The sequence below is a fragment of the Microcebus murinus genome, chromosome 10 (genome assembly GCF_040939455.1).
Source record: "Microcebus murinus isolate Inina chromosome 10, M.murinus_Inina_mat1.0, whole genome shotgun sequence".
In the NCBI taxonomy this organism is placed as follows: Eukaryota; Metazoa; Chordata; class Mammalia; order Primates; family Cheirogaleidae; genus Microcebus; species Microcebus murinus.
This window is the reverse complement of record NC_134113.1, coordinates 85,656,417-85,673,684: the sequence shown is the minus strand read 5'-3', so window position 1 is coordinate 85,673,684 and position 17,268 is coordinate 85,656,417. Positions and strand designations below refer to the sequence as shown.

Below are 17,268 nucleotides of genomic sequence, written 5' to 3'. Positions count from 1 at the left end.
CCTCTGCTCCCTTGAGTACTTCTTTGAGCTTCTAGAAAACTCAGGTATAAGTCTACTTTATGATATTCACACTGTGGTGCCTGACAATGGCCACCACACCCCTGCCAAGCTTGGGGGCCTGTCTTTCTCTGCTGTTGTTGCTCCACGGTTCCCACCAGCCATGACAATTTCCTGTTGGAAGCAGACCTGACCCTCCAGGATACCAAAGTTGTATTCTATTCATGCTCATACTCCTTGTAAAAGGACTCTATGTTTTGTTGTCTGGGGTTTTTGTTTGTTTGTTTGTTTGTTGTTTTTCTTTATAATTCTTTCTATCCTTCAACCCAGGCATGAATCTGGGGAATAAGGACAGATACAACTCTATTTCTCTCTGAATGCTGACTCTTCCCAACAGGTACATACCTGTTACATAACTGTTCCACTTTATCAGGGAAGTCTCTTCTTCTCTAGGATGCATTCTCTCCTGGGAGGTTTCCCTGCTGTTCAGTTTCCCTTGAAAATAGGTTTCTGTCAGGCTACCCTGCTGTTTGTCAATCACGTCCATGTGTGTCTGAACCCCAGTAAAAGTCATACCTAAATGCTCTTCCAGAGCTTTCTTAATCTCATAAATCAATTTGCTTTAGATCAGACACACCAGTTCATTCAAGATGCCCAGACATGCTACTTAAATATATTACCAGTTAAAAAAAATTTTAAACCATGTTTTGATTACAAGTACTCTGTCTTTAAAATTTTTTGAATAATGTATACCAGAGCTATTTCACAAAATGATTCAAGTAAATTCAATGTTTCAAGTAAATTTGGGCAATCCTTGATATTCTTCTTTTCTGTTTACCTTCTACTGAGCACTTCTGTTCTTTCTCTTCTCTTTTCTTTCTCTCTACATTGATTTTTACTCTCAAGCATGCCATTTTAATGGGAAAGTGCATTAGAAAATTAGTCCAGATTTTTTTCTCAAAATTATATAAATCAGGATAGCCCTTGAAGCCTCATTTTAAACAAATTTTAATGCCTCATTTTAAAAAAAATTGGCTGAGCGCTGTGGCTCATGCCTATAATGCTAGCACTCTAGGGGATGGGCAGGGTGAGAAGATGGCTTGAGGTTCAGGAGTTCAAGACCAGCCTGAGGAAGAGCAAGACCAGTCTCTACTAAAAAATAGAAAAATTAGCCGGGCATCCTAGTGCATGCCTATAGTCCCAGCTACTTGGGAGGCTGAGGCAGGAGGATTGCATGAGCCCAGGAGTTTGAGGCTGCAGTGAACTATGATGATGATTCTACTGCACTCTTCCCAGGTTGATAGAGTGAGATTCCGCCTCAAAATAATAATAATAATAATAATAATAATTAAGATGTGGAAAGCTATATATTATTACAGTTTATTATAATTTATAATTATACAAACCATAGAATAAATGTATTTTCATCACATGACTTTCCTATGTTAGTACTTAACACCCTCTCAATTTTCTTGGCTTAGTGTGAGTTCAGATGCTTTCACCTTTGATACTACTGGTGAAATAATAGAAGACAGCAAAGAAAAATGGAAATAGCATATTTAATATTTATTTGTGTGTGTGGTGTTATGAAGCTAACTGGTAAACATTTTGAGCTCTTCTACTATCCCAGAGGGACTAAGTTGGGAGAGCAGGAAGGGAGCCTGTTATGACCCATTCACATGAACCTAAGGGTGATGATTTTCATTGTAATGGCAAATATGTTAAAGCACAGACATGGATGACCAGAGAAATATTGACGAATTGTAGGTCTCTATTTCATTTTATGAGAAAATTGTGTTATGAAATTAAGCATATTATATATTTACAATACCAAACCATAGTAATTAAGTTTTGTTTATTAAATGCTAATAGAGTCCTATGCTGCATAATCCATGTTTGTCTATTATGGATCATACATAAGACAATGACAGCATTTAGTATGGTAACATGCTTTACAGATTTGTAGTCTAGGAGCTGTAGGCTATCCTGTATAGCCTAGGTTTGCAGTAGGCTTTACCATCTAGGTTTGTGTAAGTATACTCTAAGATGTTTGCAAGATGACAAAATCACCTGACATTTCCCTTAGAACATACTCCCATCATTAAGTGATGCATGACTATAATTCAATAAGATTAAATGATGTGTCTTGCTTCATATTAAATTATTTAATCTTCATATTATCGAGGTGGGACTGTGAGGCTCAGTATATTACATTAATAGAATTATAAAGCAAATAAAATCAAATGAGCACTGTTGTTATGTTGTGTCATGGGCACAAAATCATACCAAATATTTATATAATGAAATTCTTATCCACAAAGTGGCACACCCAGCCGAGGGCAAGTTCTGGAGCATGAAGAGCTGAATTTTGCTTGTTTCTTCTGAAAGTACTTCAAAATGGACAAGTCTGAATGACGATTGGCAAATCCAGGCAGGAGAAAGCCAACATCAGTCCCCAAAGAACCAGAGCCTTGGATTAGAGCCAAGAGGCTTGTATTTTGATGCAACACGAGTTGAGTCAACACAAAGGAATAGTCACTCAAGTGTGCAAGGTCACGAATAAGGTTGAGATTCCAGAAACTCTCCTTCCTTGTTACTGATTTTTGACCTGGTGGTGCGGAAACTGGATTAAATGGCCTCATCAGCATGAGGCTGGAGAGCTATGGATGGTTAGGTACTACTCTCGGGATAAAAGTGGTTGGCAAAACACTTTTTAGTGAAGATTTATTCAACAGATTATTTATTAAGTACCATGTATATACCAAGCACTATAGAATGTATTGGGGATACAACAGCGAATAAGACACTGTCTTTGCTCACACATGGAAATGAGAAATTATAATGTACCTGTTAAGTGCTACGGTGGGGGTCAGTACAAGGTACTGTGGGAACCCAAGGATTATAACCATTCTTGGTCTCTGATGGTCAGAAAAGACTTTCCAGATGCATAATATAAAGACAGAGCCCTTGAAATTGTATAAAATTAGCTAGGTGATGAAAGAAGTTAGCTTGTGCAAAGGTCCACAGTCTAGCATGCCTGGAGGTTAAATCTCAGGGAGCTAGAACAAGTGTGAAAAGAGATAGAATCTGGGATCATCAATCTCCTTTTCATATATTGGGTTTGTAGGTCAAGTTATTCTGCTGAGTTCATAAGAGACAGGAATTTTGTTGTATTACCTTATTCTTTCATAAATAAAGAACAAAGATTTTCAGTAGTTGCTAATACTTATATAATTCAAATAAGACACACACACACACACACATGCTGTTTTAAGTGTGCATAGGAAAAGTTATGTTTTAAGTATAGGATAGAGTTCACATTAGAGAATCACTGATATTTTTGCTCTGGTAAGCTACATTATACATGGCTGAGGAAGGTTTCCTTCAGACAGTGGACATGATGAACTCGTGTACTTGTAGGAACTTTGTCTATAGGTGTCCTATCAAGAAGTTCATGTGTTGAGAGTTATCGTTATGGGACTTAGCTACTTTTAATAGAATGTGGAAATTTGAACTTAGTAAAAAAAAAAAATGACACGAAAATACCAACTTTTCCACATTTATTTTAAAATTTTCCTCCCTGAAAGTGTTTGCAAATCTATGATTGATCGTTATAACAGGATGTTGACTCAGGATTGACAATAATATAAATTCAAAACCCAAATAAAAAACCTGCCAATATTTTTTCTCTTTGACCATATTTCAAGTGGAATGTGTTTAAAAATCATGTTAAAAATTAATAAACAAAACTCTATTTAAAACAATTTGGGTTTAGGATAGAAAAATGACAATATGATAGAATGTCAAATCTAGATTAATGAATAAATAAAAGATAAAAAATGTACAGAAACAGATGACAGACTAGAGAGTAAAATTTGAGAATGGAAGAAAATAATTCAGTTGTATTTTTAATGTTTCTAAATATTCTTCCCTTAAAGGGATTATCTACTCACCAAAAAGAAATCATATCAAAAAGATACCTGCACTCATAAGTTTTTTGCAGCAATATTTACAGCACTATTTTGCAGCACTATTAGCAAAGATATGGAATCAACCTAAGTGTCCATCAACAGATAACTGGATAAAGAAAATGTGGTATGTAGACATAATGGAATACTATTCAGCCATAAAAATTAATTAAATCGTGCATTTTGCAAGCAAAAAATGGATGAAACTAGAGACTATTATTGTAAGTTAAATAAGTCAGATGCAAAAAGAAAAATTTAGCTCTCACTTGTGTGGGAGCTAAATAATGTGTACACATGGACATAGAGAGTGGAATGAAAGACAATGTAGATTTGAAAGGAAGAGGAGTTGGGAAGGGGATGAATGATAAGAAATTACTTGAGGGATACAATGTATGTTATTCGAGTGATGGATACACTAAAAGCCCTAAGGGCACCACTACAAAATCTATGCAAGTAAAAAAATTACACTTATAAATAAAATATTTTTAGGAAGTTCTAGCCAGAGCAATCAGACTAGAGAAGGGATTCAAGGGTATCCAAATGGGGGCAATTCAAACTATAGAACTTTGCTGATGATATGATCATATAATCTCATATTTAGAAAACCCACAAAGATTCTGCCAAGAGACTACTGGAATTGATAAATAAATTCAGCAAAGTCTCGGGTTACAAAATCAACGTACACAAATTAGTAGCATTCGTATATGCCAACAACAGTCAAGCTGAGAACCTAATCAAAGACTCAATACCTTCCACAATAGAAATAAAGAAAATAAATTACCTAGTAACATGTTTAACTAAAGAGGTGAAAGACCTCTAAAGGGAGAATGGCAAAAAACTGAGGAAGGAAATATCAGAGGACATAAACAGATGGGAAAACATACCATGGTCATGGATCAGCAGACTCAACATTGATAAAATGTCTATCCTACCCAAAGTGATCTACAGATTTTAAAACATTTTTTTTTAAATAGGACATTTATACATGCTAATGACAGCAGACTGTGTTTGTCTGTTTGAACAAGCAAATATAGTCATTTTAGGATTTGTCCTTTCATGTGACTAGGGGAAAGTAAAGTGTACAGAAAAACATAGTTGTCTCTAAGTAGTAGAAAGTACAACTTAAAAGAGATATATTTTCTCAGTTTATTTCCTGTGACAAGAGATCTATGGTATTAAAAATATATCAGAAGAAATGATAATATTTGCACATTTTTCCAAATATGGATTTGCTTTCAAGAGCAGTTTAATTCAGTCTGGTAAAGAGCTTGCCACGGTATTGACAAGAAAGTAAGGGCAGAGGTTCTCAGTATCCAGGCCACAGCAATAAGTTTCCATTACGTACCTGCTCTTACGTGAAGCTTTGAGATCACTCTGCTAAGGAAACTTTAAAATTTCCCTTTAGTAATTTATTTATTTATTTATCTGGAGATTGGAAATGAAGGTGGTTTAAGGAAAAGAGTAATGGAAGAAAGCGGAATTCCAAAACAGATTTAATTTTATGAGTATTATAAATATGTCTATTTTTTTTTTTTTTGAGACAGAGTCTCGCTTTGTTGCCCAGGCTAGAGTGAGTGCCGTGGCATCAGCCTAGCTCACAGCAACCTCAAACTCCTGGGCTCGAGTGATCCTTCTGCCTCAGCCTCCCGGGTAGCTGGGACTACAGGCATGCGCCACCATGCCCGGCTAATTTTTTTTTTTATATATATATATCAGTTGACCAATTAATTTCTTTCTATTTATAGTAGAGACGGGGTCTCGCTCAGGCTGGTTTTGAACTCCTGACCTCGAGCAATCCGCCCGCCTCGGCCTCCCAAGAGCTAGGATTACAGGCGTGAGCCACAGCGCCCGGCCTAAATATGTCTATTGATACAGTAATGAAACTGATTTTTTAAACAAATCATAGTAGAACTTATATAATCAGAGAATGTTATACTTCGAAGTATTCCCCCTGGGAATGCATACATTTATTATAAATATGCTGCTATTTTGCAAACCACATTTATAATCACTGTTTTGAGATTATTTTTCAAAAAAAAATTACTATTTTACCATCCACACAAGAAAATTCATCTTTTTATGTTATAATTAAATCACACATTATAGAAAGCAAATGTCTTATTATCCAGCGTTATCACTATATCTTCATGTCCAATCTTGGCTATAAAATATGTCTCATTGTTACAAAAAAATCAAAAATACAGTCAAAAGATTAAGACTTATCTCTAATGAGTATATCTTTGGTAAGTGAATAAATTCATGAAATAGTAAGTTTGAAAGTATATATTTTCAGTTCAAAACATAATTTTTTTAGTAGGGTAAGGCATTTTTACTTAGAGACAGGGTCTGGCACAGGCCAGAGTGCAGTGGTTATTCACAGGCACAATGACAGTGCACTGCTGCCTCAAACTCCTGGCCTCAAGTGATGTCCCTGGCTCAGTCTCCAGGTAGCTGGGACCACAGGCAGGTGCCACTGTGCCTGGCCTCAGAAGATAATTTTAAGAGTTTCAAACTGATCAGTCTTGGCACCAGTAGAATAAGTTTGCAACCTCTGGACTTAGCCATCTAAAATGGAACTAGATTCATTTGCAAGAATAAGTGCTTCTGTGCTTGTTCAAAAAACATCATCTCGCTTTATAGGCACACTGTGTAAATAGAAAACAGTGCTATACACATAAAAATGAGTATAACGAGTGTGTCCTTTTACAAAAAGGAAGCAATTATACTCAGTAGTAAGTAATTATTTTAGTGAAAAGTACATTTGCTTTTCAATTTTGTTCCATACTAGAGTTTAAGCTGAAAGAGACCTTAGAGACCAGTTAGTACAACCCACTTAGTGTTTCATAGGAGAGAAAAATGTGGCCCACAGAAACTGAAGCTAGGTGACTTCTCTGAGGTTACTTAGTTAGTGGTAAGTCCTGAACAAGAATTTCAGTTACTTGACCATTGATACAAGATTCTTCTCATTACTTCCTGGTGTGTCCCAAGTAGAATCTGTTTCATATGAGACTTACATAATCCAAGGCAATTTTTAAATGTTAAATTATAGAATATGTTAATGTGTCTTTTGTGGACTTTAAAAAGATAAAGCAGTGCTGTTAACTTTGTTTTACATGCCAAGAACACTATACTTTTTAAAAGTCACACGTGGGTGATTCAGAAATGTGGAACACTTAAGAAAAAGTCTAGTTTCTTTTCCATCAGTTGAACTGCTTTGTTTTATTATTTCACTCAGACTGAACAGTGAAATCAGTGTTCATTTCCAATTTTATTCACTGATTTTTTACCCTGAGACTAGTACTTGCTGAGTGTTTTTGAGTTATTTTTTCATAGCCGGTGTTTTATTCTATTTTTTTGAAAATCTTTACGAAATATTTCAGAAAAACTTGTGTTTTCTCTTTGCATTTTCAAGTTGACCATCTTTTGCAAAGATGTATTTAAAACACTCAAAATCATGAGTAATGTTGTTAGTCTTTTTGGGATGCTGGACCAAAATACTTTAGACTGGGTAATTTATAAACAAAAGAAATTTATTTCTTGCAATTCTGGAGGTTGGGAAGTCCAAGATCAAAGTGCCAGCATATTTGGTGACTGGTGAGACCTTGCTCTCTGCTTCATAAAGGGTGGCTTCTTGCTGCTCCCTCACATGGCAAAGGGGCAAACAAGCTCCCTCAGGCCTGTTTTATGACAGCACTGATTCCATTTATGATGGTTCTGCCCTCGGGACTTAATCATTTCCAAAAAGCCTCTACCTCTTGACACTATCACATTGGGAATTAGACTTCAACGTATAAACTTTTTGGGGAATAGAAACATTCAGCCCATAATAAATGGGGACAAATTCTGAATATTATCTTTGTCTAAAACATGTTAAAAGAAGATTTCTTTTTGGCAATAAAGTATATTTACTCATTGTGTTCAATTTTTATTCTTTTGAATTTAATTAGTTAACATAGTGTGGCACAATTTTTATTTTTCAACACAATCCTCTAAGTTAAATTGGCAAAGCTCAAACTTTTGCAGTGACATTATGGAATATGTTTCCATGTTGGGTGTTCCATGTTCCAAATAAACTGACCTTGAATTATGGAAAGAGGGGGATTACAGAGGAGTGTCTCATTAAGACTCAGCCACAGTCTTTAAAATATACTTTCACTCTCACAAAAGGAAGGCTAAAGAAAGTATATAATCTAAAAATTATTTTCATTCAGAAATAATGAAACTTTTAGGAAACTGTGCTTTAATATTCTTGAAAAATATGCAGGAATACCTAGTTTCTGCTGAACAGCAAGAAGGACCAAACGTTTGAGATAATGGCAGGAAAGTTAACATAGCACACTGTGCAGCAGTTCAGAATATAAGAGAACAGAAACAGGATGAGAATAAAATCCATACTGAAGGCAGAAAGAAAATACTTGGTCTTTCAGAAATGAGTAAGAATTGGTAAGATGAAAGTGATAACATAGTTGTGTGTGGAGAGTGTTCTAGGCAGAGAAAATAGCTAGTTCAAAGACTTTTTTTAAAAAAAGAAGAGAGGGTGGCCTGTTGCAAAACCAAAATTTATTTTGCATGGGATGCAGAATGCTGGAAGAGTGGCTAGAGATGAATTGGAAGAAGTAAGCAGGATCAGTTCTTGAAGGGTCAAAGAAACACTTTTAAGGAATTTGTACTTCATCTTGAGGGCAATATGGAGCTATTGAACAGTTTCCTTCATCAAAGAGTTGGCACCCTAAGAGATGCGTATTAGAAAATCACTCCGGCTGCAGAGGATATGTGGAAGATAGGCTGTGCCTGGAGGCATGGGTGTCAGCTAAAAAGCATTTATTTTAATGTACAGGAGACAGGATAGTGACTTGGACAAGGTTGATATTGATGGGGTTGGAGTGAAGTGATGGGATTCAACAGGTTTTAAAGAGGTAAACTGAATAAATTTGGTGACTGAATATGGCAGAAGAGGGAGAGTAATAAATCAAGAATAATACCTGGTTTGATTGTTTTTTTTTTTTACTTAGATAACAGGATGAATGGCAATGCCATTTACTTAAAGGGAAATTGTAGATGAAGACACAACATTTTGGAAAACATAGTAACATTAGTCCTTCATGTTGTGTTGGAAGTACAGATGCTCCTCCCCCAGCCCTGAGAGAGGGTATCATATCCCATATTGGTAGCCCAGAAAAAGATCAAAAATTAGAAATAGAAACCTTATTGAATGTGTACCAGTTTCACACCATTGTAAAGTTGAAAAATGCTAAGTGGGACCATCATAAGTTGACAACCATCTAAATATGCATGACAGATGTATGTTGAATGACAAGTGACAATATCAAACAGCAGTTGGATATATGGATCTGGAGTTCCAAAGAAATACCTGGGATAAAGGTATAGTTCTTGAAATTTTGGGGGGATGCATACGTTTATTTTGGTATATGCATACAGTGGAATATGTTATTCAGCCATTAAAAGGAATAAAGCATGCTACGTCCTACGACATAGACAAACCTCCAAAATGTTAAGTAAAAAAGCAAGTTAAGTATGTTAAGTAAAAAGTAAGAGGAAAACTTAATGATAGTGTTTCATAAACCAAAGGAAGAGTTTATTTCAAGAAGGAAGGGAGATGAATGTATAAACAAATTGTGATATATACATGCAATATAATATTGTTCAACTATAATAAAGAATGAAGTACCAATACATGCTACAAGGTGGATGAACCTCTTAAACATTATGCCAAGTGAAAGAAGCCATACACAAAAGGCTCCATGCTGTATGATTACATTTACATAAAATGTCCAGAATAGATAAATCCATAAGGACAGAATGCAGAATGGTGGTTGCCAGGGCCTGCGAGGGGGAGGTGAAAATGGGGAGAAACTGTTTAATGAGTAAGGGATTTTGCTTTGGAGGGATGGGAATGTTTTGAAACTAGCTAGAAGTGGTGATTGCACAACACTGTAAATGGTCTAATTGTTCCTGAGTTGTTCATTTAAAATTCATTGTGAATCCCATGTCAATAAATTGTTTTTAAAAAAGAAGGGAGGTAAATTAGCAGAAATAAAAGCCACTGTGCGATCAAGGAAGATAAGGACTGAAAAGTTTCCATTTGTTTTAAAAACAAGGGATCTGTTGGTGGTGGAGTGGGAAGAGGCCAGATTGCAGTGGGTTGAAGAATGAGGAGGCTGTTAAAAAGTGGAGACAATTAAGCATTGAATCTGTGGAGGAATTTAGCTGTGATGGGGAGGAGAAAGGTAAATTTCTAGCTGGAGATGGATGTGCTATCAAGGAAAAACTTTTCTTTTTTTGTTGAGACAGGGTGACTTTAACTTTTTTAACTGTTCACAGGAGGGGTGTAGTAGGAAGTAAGAGGCAGGCATTGCAGGGCTCGCCTTTCTTGCCATAGGAGGGACACTGAATGGAGACGCATTGGTAAGTTAGGCACTGGGAGATTGTGAGATTTCCAACCCAAGTCTTTGCATTTTAAAAATAGGACATGATAGAAGTTGTCTGAGGGAAGAGAGGCTAAGGTAGAGATGTCGGGGACTCAAAAAGGCTTCAGAGAATCTTTGTGCTGGTAAGGAATGAAAGTTGACATGGAAAACAGGGCATGCTGAGCCCCCTGGGGTTAGGGATCAAGGATTTATAGCGGTGCTATATCACTACCGGATTGCCTGCCTTCTCCTGAAGCTCTCGTCTTCTGGGATATAGGTGCAGAGAATGTGTTTAATCCAATTGATTCCTTTGTGATAAGTCCTACCTTCGTGAGGGCATCAGACAATGGGAGAAGCTGGAGGAAAGCCACCCATCCTTCTTAAGACACAATCTTTGCTTAACTTTTGAAGATTGGCATTTGCATATTGCTTTTCAGTTTTACAGTTTTGTGTGTATTATCTCATCCAAATATAAGTAAATGGCTTTATTGCTAATATTTCCATTTGGTAGGTGAAGAATACAGACTCAGAGAGGTTGACATCTGTTAAAGAGTCCACCAAGGCTTTCTGATGCTGAGGGCTGTATTTTGGAACATGCATGTGGCATTAAGAATTATAATTGGTTACATGACTGTGGGTGGAAATTACCAGAATATAAACTGGACAAAGACAACTCCTCACCTCTACAGAAGTCTGCCTCAAATGCACACAAATGAGAATGGAGGTTTCCATGAAACCTGACAAATAAGGTTAGATGCAATACATAAAATATATATTATATCTTAAAAGAAATCAATCCTTGGTTCACAGCTCAAAATAGCATCTTTTTTTTTTTTTTCTGGTGCAGCAGAGGATGCTCTGGTATTATATCAAGCAACAGTTAGTGAGCAAAAGTAACTGAATGCAATATATTTACCGACAATGGTGCCAGGGCGTTTTAAGCCACAGTATTGATTTATTTCTTTCAAAACCAAAGTGACAGCAAAAGGGGTGAAAAAAAATCACATGATTCAGGGAAGATTTCTGAGGATTTAAAAGTGGCAAACACGAATCCATTAGTTTTAAAATGGGTCAAAAGGCAGACCAGAAAAACTGTAAACTAGTGAATTCAACATTTATTAAAGAGAAAATATGGGATATCGTGTTAAGAGAGAATGTTCTAGTAAAGGAGTCAGGAAAAGAGTTGGAATAAGAATAGCTTTATGAATCTACAGCCAAGTACAGAGATTTTTATCCTTACCTGCAGCAACAAATTATGTTTTCTTGGTGTTTTATACATAGCTGGCATCTATAATTTATTTATCAGTTATTTTTAGACTATTTATAACTGTTCCAATAATTTACTTATTTAGAGAGTCATATAAATAAAACAAGATCTTGTTTAGTCATCTCTTTCCCTGAGTGGCCCAGTGTGGCTCAGATACGCACCCATCTAGTCCTGGAAGAGGTGAAGCTATATTTGCCTTGCTCCTTGCTGAGACTCTCAGATTTAAATTAATAGGATGATAAGCTCCAAAAAGCTGGCAGCTTAGTGAAGCTACCTTCAGAATAGGTTTGTTATGCCCAATTCACAGCACATCTCGGCCAAATTCCTATACACCGCAACATCAGAGGGAATGGGTACAAGGACAGAGGGGACGCCAGAATGGCTGAGTCAATCCTAGAGATGGAGCATGACACATATGGACGCCAGATCTGTGTCATACTCAGCTCAGCCGCCATTCAGGTGCTAAGTGTAGGTTACTTTGCTTGTTGCTGCATTGCTGTAGCAATGCCATCTCTCCTAAAGCCACAAACAATCAGGAGAATCTTGCAAAAATGGCGTACTTTTTTTTTTCTTTTTGTATTTAGGGCACAGTAGAAAAGAGCTTTTCACTTTGTTTACTAAACTGTACTTCTTTGTTTACAAAAATATACTCTAAATGCTAGCATTAGAGAGTTCTATTCAATATTTTTTTCCCGTTTTCACATTTAAATCATTTAAATGTTACTATGTTTTTTTTTTTCTCTCTCTCTCTCTCTCTTTGGTTCTTTGACAGAATCTGTAATTAGAGTTTCATTACCTTACAGCCTTCAAAAACAGTATTTTTCAAAGTGTGCCAAGACCACCTGCTTGTTAAAATGCTCCTATCCTAGTCCCATCCTAGATTTTCTAAATCGGAAGCTCTGGAAATGTAGCACTGAAATCTGCATGCTTAACAAGATCCCTGGGTGACTTTTAAAAACGTTAAGAGTGATATCCATGGAGAAAAGTACATTTTTCACAGCTATACAGTGTGCTGAATTTTCACAATCTGAACATACACATATAACTAGCACCTTGATCAAGAAGCAGAATATGACCAGCACCTCTTGAGTAACCCTTTCTGATACTGCCTCCACCAAGGGTAATCATTAGCCTGGTTTCGAAAAGGATAGAAAAGGATCACTTGTTATTGTAATTTATATAAATCGAAGCAAAGAGGAGGCCCTCATGGATGACTACCTTCCTTTTCTTGATGTTATGTTTGTAAAAACTGATCTATGTTTTTTGCCTGCAGTTGTTATTGTTGTTATTATCTTTTCTTATTGCTGAATAGTATTATTCGTGAATATACCATGACATATGTATTCATTCAAGTGTTGATGGAAAGTTGCTATTTTCCAGTTTAGGTTTATTTTGAAGAGTTCTGCTATGAACATTTTAGTGCATGTCATTTTTTTTTTTTTTTGAGTATGTATGTTTGCATTTTTTCTGGGAACATCAAGTCAAAACTTGTACCAGATAAAATTAAACAGGTAAGGAAGACTTTATTCAAGGCTGTTGCAATAGTGTAGAGAGACCACAACGCAGTCTAAACTCAACTCCCTTGAAACGGTATATGGGTGGGAGAGTTATTAAGAACTGGAATGGGAGGATTGTAGGCCATTTGTGTTTGCTAATTGGCCATACCCAATTACCTATCTTTTTTTTTTTTTTTTTTTTTTGAGACAGGGTCTCACTATGTTGCCCAGGCTAGAGTGCCGTGGTGTCAGCCTAGCTCATAGCTCACAACAACCTCAAACTCCTGGGCTCAAGCAATCCTTCTGCCTCAGCCTCCCGGGTAGCTGGGACTACAGGCATGCGCCACCATGCCCGGCTAATTTTTTATATATATATATCAGTTGGCCAATTAATTTCTTTCTATTTATAGTAGAGATAGGGTCTCGCTCTTGCTCAGGCTGGTTTTGAACTCCTGACCTTGAGCAATCCGCCCACCTCGGCCTCCCAAGAGCTAGGATTACAGGTGTGAGCCACAGCGCCCGGCCCCAATTACCTATCTTTACCATAAGAGGTAGCTCTACAATGTGGTAGTAAGCACCCACTGAAGTGAGGCTTCTACCCTTCCACAGAGAATGGGAGATAGGTCTCTCAGTTGATTGAATGTTGATTATATTTCAAAGGGATGGCTCCCAGATTCTGGAGAAAGACAGTCTTGGGTATAAGCTATGGACTTTGAATTTTTTCTGTAAATCCTCTCACCATCTCTGGAGACATTCTTACGGGTTTTCTCCTTAGATATATTAATATAATGAATTATTTTAATAGAATATCTAATACTGGACCATGTTGGCATTCCTAAATTGGTTATATTAAAATGTTTTTGTTTTGTTGTTGAATTATGTGTGATGATATCTTTTGGGGGATTATTTCATCACTACTCATAAGTGAAATTATTCTGTAGATTTCTTTTTAGTGCTATCTTTATCAGGTTTAGAAATTGATGTTAAAAATTATAGAGAAAGATTCACATATTTGCATGCCATCCTTGAAGAGCAGACAAGATAATTTTCTCTATATTGTTCCAATTTTAGTAAATATACTCCTGAAGTAAGCACATGCCCATTAAATTTTTAATTTCTGGGATTAAGTTGTTAACTTTGCACTTTTATGATTCTTGCTCTCTTGTCCTCCTCCTATCTTGGTTTTTCACTGTGGTTTCTTTTCCTTCTTTTATTTTTTCATCGCTTCATTCTCTATTTACCTCTGTATATGCTGTGCCTTGAGGACTTTCTGGTGTATAGTGGACATCTGATAAATATTTGTCAAATGAATGCAGAGTTGAAGAAATGAATTTCTTCTATCATATTAAATATATTGATTTCAAGGAGGTTTATTTCTTTTAAGATTTCTCATTTTTTTCTTATGAGCTTGGCAGAGGTCTGTAAGAGTTCAATATAAACTGTGATGTGAAAATGTTAATGTGTGCTTTTGTAAGAGATTTAGGGTTTTTAATAATCCTCAAATAGTGTTATGTTAATTCCTAAAATGTGTTTCTATTATCATGTTGATAATACATATTTAGACTCCATACTTGATTATCAATAGGCCTTGATACCATGTGTCTTATGGTGGTTTTCTTTTCCTTTGCCCTAAATGTGTAGCAAGATTTTTAAAATTAGTTTTCCAGGTCAGTAGCCAGACTTTTTTGTCTCTTTTTTTTTTTTTTTTTTATAATGGCTAGGGCAGCACTTCAAGGATCTGAAAGGATCTGAGCCATATTCAAATAACCTTGCATTCCAAATTTTAGCCCTCAGAGGGGTGTGGTGGCTCACACTTGTAATCCTAATACTTTGGGAGCCTAAGGCAGGAAGATTGCTTGAGGCCAGGAGTTCCCGACCAGTTCAAGATTAACACAGTGAGACCCTGTCTTTAAAAAAAAATTTTTTTTCAAGATGTTTAGTCTTCAAGAATTACTGATGAACTCATGAGCCACTATTGAATCACTTTGAGTTTGTTGGTCTGGTTTTGAGTTTTCTGTTTGTTCTTGGCACCTGAAGATTTCCTTTCCTTTATTTTTGTACTTGACTTCATATTTAACAACTTTTTACATTATATTTCTTTTAGTGTTTATCTATATAATGGAGTAGGATATCTCTTTAGCAGCTTGGTTTTCTATATTTCTGGAAATTTGTTCTTAGGTGACTCTCATGTTCACTTAAAAATTACAACCATTGATGGGGTAATTTAATGGTCTAACATAATCAGTTGTGTACTATTTATAACATAGCAACATAGTATAAAGGCAGTTGTTTGAATTTCTATGTGTTCCTTAATGTGGAGAATTTTTTTTTCATATCGGTGTCTTGCATCAATGGAGGAGATAGACAAATAGAATACATAAATCATTCAAATGACCAAGATGTGGCCGGAAATGTCTGATGAGTAAACACATAAGGAGTCAGTTCTCAGAAGTCAAAAAACCCCAGAACTTTAGCAAGAGTGGTAAACAGAATCAAATGTCACACAGTACTCAGGTTTTATAAGGACAGAAAATTGTGTATTTCATTTGAAATATGCAGACCATTGGCCACTGTTGACTTTAGCAATAAAAGGTTTGTTGTAGTTGTGGGAGCAAAGGTCAGACTGATTTGGACTAGAAAGTGAAAGGGAAGTAAATGAAATGAATGAAAATTACACTTTAGAAATACTTGGTTGTGGAGGAAAAAACAAAAGTTGCAAGGTAGCTAGAATCAATTATTGGCATGAGATGAGATTTATTTATTATTGTTATGGGAAAAACTAGATGATGTTTATAATTCTGACAGTGAAAGGGCTGTAAATAGGGTATATTGCTTATTAAGGAGAGAAATGGAATCACTGATGAAGTGAATTGCCTGAGAAAGCAGAGAAGATTGAGGATAATCTTAAAGTTGCACAAGAATTATAAGTCAGGTAAAGGCCATGCTTTGAATGGTTACATAGCTATGACAGAACCCATTAACTTGCTTACCCAAAAGGCATTCTCCTTCTACTTACTACATAAACCTTGTTTTAATTAGAGTGCCAAAGTACCCACTTAAAGGATCAGTTTACTCATTTTATCAATTTAAGTTAGTTATGGGAATATCTCCTTTTCTTTTTCTTTTTCTTTTTCTTTCTTTCTTTTTTTTTTTTTTTTTTTTTTGAGACAGGGTCTCACTATGTTGCCCAGGCTAGAGTGCCGTGGTGTCAGCCTAGCTCATAGCTCACAACAACCTCAAACTCCTGGGCTCAAGCAATCCTTCTGCCTCAGCCTCCCTAGTAGCTGGGACTACAGGCATGCGCCACCATGCCTGGCTAATTTTTTCTATATATATTAGTTGGCCAATTAATTTCTTTCTATTTTTAGTAGAGATGGGGTCTCGCTCTTGCTCAGGCTGGTTTCAAACTCCTGACCTTGAGCGATCCTCCAGCCTCAGCCTCCCAGAGTGCTAGGATTACAGGAGTGAGCCACTGCGCCCGGCCTCTCCTTTTCCAGATGCTTATTTTCCTAAGTTTTCCTGCAGTTTTGGTCAAGAAAGTAAAATGTTAGGTCTTCTGAAAAGCTCTGTGTAAGTTTTTCCTTTAATGGTAAAAGGAAACAATTGACTAAAAAGACCCCTTTTTCCACCATACCGATTCCTGACTTTGAATGGGATTATCTTATGTGGGACCCATGGAACCCAACCTGAGACTATTAGCAAATAGTATAAAGACAAAAATTCAACAAAAAGAGGCAGAGTGGGAAGATGAATGGGCTCAAGGTTTTGGGAAAGATTAAGCCCTTGAATTGTACCTGAAGTCTCTTGTTAGTTGTTTTCAGACAATAGATATTTAGAGCCAAAAGGTAAATGATTCAAAACAAAGTTTCCTCTCAATAGTGGTTTACAATTTTCCATAGTATTACCTTGTTCATTTAAAAGTCTACCATCTACTAAGCAGCATTTTTATTTCAATTGTATCATAGGACTCTGAACTCTTTAAAAATTATCTCAAAATACTTGTCAATGGAAAAAAGCCAAACTGTAAAATAATTTTAAAGAGATTTATTCTGAGCCAAATTGAGGACCATGACCTGGAGCCACTCCCAAGAAGCCTTGAGTAAGTGGACTTG

At 36.2% G+C, this 17,268-nt stretch overlaps 1 non-coding gene across 1 annotated transcript; it reads right to left on the bottom strand.

Moving 5' to 3' along the window:
* Window positions 1–14,144: 14,144 nt before the first annotated feature.
* Window positions 14,145–14,247, bottom strand: LOC142873561 (U6 spliceosomal RNA). The gene has a single exon (XR_012921571.1). It is a non-coding gene; the product is annotated as a U6 spliceosomal RNA (small nuclear RNA).
* Between the last annotated feature and the right edge of the window lie 3,021 nt (window positions 14,248–17,268).